The sequence below is a fragment of the Psammomys obesus genome, unplaced genomic scaffold (genome assembly GCF_907164565.1).
Source record: "Psammomys obesus unplaced genomic scaffold, mPsaObe1.curated_primary_1811, whole genome shotgun sequence".
NCBI lineage: Eukaryota > Metazoa > Chordata > Mammalia > Rodentia > Muridae > Psammomys > Psammomys obesus.
In genome coordinates this window covers 13,700,077-13,704,452 of record NW_026596034.1, presented here as the reverse complement: position 1 = coordinate 13,704,452, position 4,376 = coordinate 13,700,077, and the positions used below count along the sequence as shown (strand labels likewise).

General features: G+C 42.3%; 1 pseudogene; it reads left to right on the top strand.

The window, feature by feature from the left end:
* The first annotated feature begins 2,100 nt into the window (after positions 1 to 2,100).
* Positions 2,101 to 3,861, top strand: LOC129686853 (Y-box-binding protein 1-like; annotated as a pseudogene).
* Positions 3,862 to 4,376: the final 515 nt, after the last annotated feature.

Sequence of the window (4,376 nt, the reverse complement as noted above, 5' to 3'; positions counted from 1 at the left end):
TTGTTTTTACTTCTGGAGTGCTGTGATCCTGGGCTGGGAGCAGGAGAGTAAGGTGGTCCTGACATCTCTCTGACATTTTGTGAGGGCCAAGTTGTATAGCTCTCATACTCATGCTTGCCTGGCAAGTGCTTTATCTACTGAGCTCTCACCTCTGTCTTGGTCTGTATGTTTAAAATGCATACTCAAAAAACTCACTCTTGACATACTAGCAGTAGTTTTTTAAATGTGAAGATACTTTCCTAGGTTTGCTCCTGGGCCACTACCCTTTAGCTTCAGGACAATGCTTCAGGTCTATCTGTGTCTCAGCCTGGCATTCTTTCCTTATCTTTACTCTCATGTTTACAGAAACTGAAAATTACAATGTTGTAAATCCCCCAAATTATCTGATACCATGATGAAAATGATTATCCTTAATCCATCTTCATAGCCCTACTCTCTAGCACAGTGCCTCCCTGCCAGAGCTGTTTGCTAGATGTTGAATTCAATGGCTCATTTGATAAATGCAAAACCAGCTTAACGTTTCATTTTCTTCAAATAGAACTCAAAATAAGATTAACTGTGTCATCCCTCAGAAATGAAGCCGTTTCTAATATGTCTTCAGTGAAGGAGAAGAGGAAGACAAAAACATTTTGCAAATTACAATAACCTGACAGCTGCTCACTAAACAATACCATATTAATTTGCAATGTTCTGCACATGGCTGAGTGGAAGATCCCTTAATCCCAGGTCCCATTTTGCTTTTGCTTCATTGTCTCTGTCCCCTCATCATATCGTTTGAAGAAATCACCAGTGGCTGTGCATTCTCCTCCACCTTATTACTGCCAGAGAAGTCATAGACTAGTTAATGCAGATCTGCTTCCCAGAGGTATGCTAAAATGGATTTAGCTTCTTTATTTTGAGTGATTGACTTTGAGAAATTCTCTTCTTTATCAGTTGCTAGCAGAGAAACTGTCTCTTCCAAGAGAGACAGTAAACTAGCTAAACAGTCTATAGGCATAATGACTTTTAATAGGATTGAGATTAACTGGACTGTTCATGAGTATGCCAAATCAGGTGACCCTGCGAGTTAGTCGACCGAGAAGGTGTGTCAGAGGCTTAAACTGTTGCCTCCTGGAGATCTGCATTTGAGTAGGGTCTCAACAAGTTCTGCACACTTTATTCACACCACTGTGATTCTTTTATTCTTTTCTTACTGCTTCCAACAAAATGTTACTCTCAAGGAAAAAAAAGGATGAAAAAGTTTCCTGAACAGCTTCTTTGCTTATGATAGATAAATAAATAAATGAATAATAAATAAATAAAGCTATCTTGTTTGGAAAGCCTAATAATTTACTTAAGGAAACTAAAGATATCTCTCAAATACATATGATGAGCGGAATAAAGTACAGTGTGGATAGAGTAGAAAAAGTAATAGTTATTGAACTGGGATTTTGGAGAGTGAGGAGCTGTCTGATAAGCTTGATAAGGGATCAAGAAAATTTACATATTTTGCCATAGGAATCACTGTTTACTTACTTATCAAAGCTTTTAGCCTAAATGCTGATATTCATAGGCATTTAAAAATCATCTGTAGAGTATAATCAGTCTTGTTTTAAGGAATGATCTTGGAACTAGAAATGATGGAGGAAAGTGAACTGTGATAAACTTGTTCATTGCAAAACTCACAAAGTGGCTTGGCCTAATTATATGTGGAAACACTTGTCAAGCTCTTAACTAAAACACTTCCATGTTATCCAGATAGAGTAGAGTATCTGCAATATCAAGGCTGAAAGAATACTTGACAAATGACTTTGGTAAAATGCCAAGTAAGAAAAACTGTAATTTATCAAGGAACATCAATGCTATGAAGTCTTTGAAGATGTTTTCATTTCTCTGACCTCATGGAATATTATTCCCAAGCTTATAAACATGGTTATATTTACTTTCCCAAGCTCAGTTTTGTTTTCCAGAATTAAAATAACCTGATTCTATATCAGTGAACAATATATATAAAATATTCATTTAATTGTTTGGGACATCATAAACATTCAATAAATATTGAGACCTTCTTAATAACCTGATGTTTTAGTCAATATGCTATGGCTGTGGAGAGACGCCTTGATGAAGTCAACTCTCATCAAAGAAAGCATTGTAACTGGGAATTGGGGGCTTTTTTATAGTTTCAGGTTAGTTCTTTGGCTTCATGATGCGGAGCCCGGTGCCACGCAGTCAGACCGTGGTGCTGAAGAAGTGGCTGAGAGCTGCATTCTGATGCACGGGCAGCATTGGGTCTGGTGTAGGATTCTGAAACCCCAAAGCTCACCCTTAGCAACACACCTCCTCCAGCGAGGACATGCCTATTCCAATAACGACACACCTCGGAGCCCTTGCAAACAGTTATGGGGGAATTCTCATTCAAACCACCACACGATTGTTCTCCTGTCTCATTCATCTAGTTATATTCAATGTCACTGTCCTTCATCAACACACATGGTGACCATCTTTAATTACACCAATAATTTTTGTTTGTTTGTTTGTTTGTTTGTTTTTCAAGACAGGGTTTCTCTGTGTAGCCTTGGCTGTCCTAGACTCACTTTGTAGCCCAGGCTGGCCTTAGACTCACAGATATCCAACTGCCTCTGCCTCCTAGAGTGCTGGGATTACAGGCATGTGCCACCACACCTGGATGTAACCATTAATTTTGATTATCCCTGAGGATGTAGAGATGAAAAAAAGTCCCTGCCTTCAAGAACAGTCCATTGGAGCAGACCCCAGAGAGCCCTGAGAGCCCACCTCCGCAGCCACCACCGGCCTAGTCACCATCACACCCTAGGAGGAGCCCCAGTCATCACCACTGCAGCCATGAACAGCAGGCCGAGAACCAGCAGCCGCCTGCAGCCCATTGCCCCTGACTCCGCCCTCAGCGCCGCTGACACCAAGCTCAGCTCCACGTGCAGTAGCGCAGGTAGTGGTGGCCCGGGTGGCCTCACATAGGTGGCGGACAAGAAGGTCATCCCAAGGAAGATTTTGGGAACAGTAATATGGTTCAGTGTAAGGAATGGATAGGGTTTCATCAGCATGAATGACACCAAAGAAGACGTGTTTGTACACCAGACTTCCACAAAGAGGAATAACCCCAGGAAGTTCCTTCGCAGTGTTGGAGATGGAGAGACTGTGGAGTTTGATTTTGTTGAAGGAGAAAAGGGTGTGGAGGCAGCAAATGTTACAGGCCCTGGTGGAGTTGCAGTTCAAGGCGGTAAATATGCAGCAGACCGTAACCATTATAGACACTATCCAGGTCTTAGGGGTCCTCCACGCAATTACCAGCAAAACTACCAGAATAGTGAAAGTGAGGAAAAGAATGGGGGACAGGAAAACGCTCCTGAAGGCCAGGCCCAACAGCGCCGGCCCTAGCGCAGGCGAAGGTTCCCACCTTACTACTTGCGGAGACCCTATGGGCGTCGACCACAGTAATCCAACCCTCCTGTGCCAGGAGAAGTGACGGAGGGTGCTGACAGCCAGGGTGCAGGAGAGCAAGGTAGACTAGTGAGATAGAATATGTATCGGGGTTACAGACCACGATTCCGCAGGGGCCCTCCTCGCCAAAGACAGCCTGGAGAGGATGGCAATGAAGAGGACAAGGAAAATCAAGGAGATGAGACCCAAGGTCAGCAGCCACCTCAACGTCGGTATCGCCGCAATTTCAGTTACCGATGCAGACGCCCAGAAAACCCTAAACCACAAGATGGCAAAGAGACAAATGCAGCCGATCTACCAGCTGAGAATTTATCCACTCCTGAGGCTGAGCAGGGAGGGGCTGAGGAAATGCCGGCTTACCATCTCTACCATCATCCACTTTGGTCATCCAACAAGAAGAAATGAATATGAAATTCCAGCAATAAGAAATGAACAAAGATTGGAGTTGAAGACCTAAGCGCTTGCTTTTTGCCCGTTGACCAGATAGACTAGAACTACCTATGCAGCGTGGGGTTTTTATTATCTTTACCTAACGATGTCTCTTTTTGGTAATGACAAACGTGCTTTTTAAGAAGAAGAAGAGGAAGAAGAAGAAGAAGAAGAAGAAGAAGAAGAAGAAGAAGAAGAAGAAAAAAAAAAAAAGCCTGGTTTTTCTCAATAGACCTTTAATGGCTTTTAAATTGTTTCCTATCTGGTCAAGTTGAGATTTTTAAAAATTTGTAATAAGTTTACAACTTAATTTTTTCAAAAGACGTCAACAAACTGCAAGCACCTGTTAGTGAAGGTCTTAAAAAAGAACACTCCGTTGAAGAGGACGTATGCATTATTATGGATGGAATTTGCCTTTCATTATGAGAGTGAAAACATAAAATACGCCGCAGTTACACGGTGTGTCACACACCTGCAGTCGTGGCACTTTG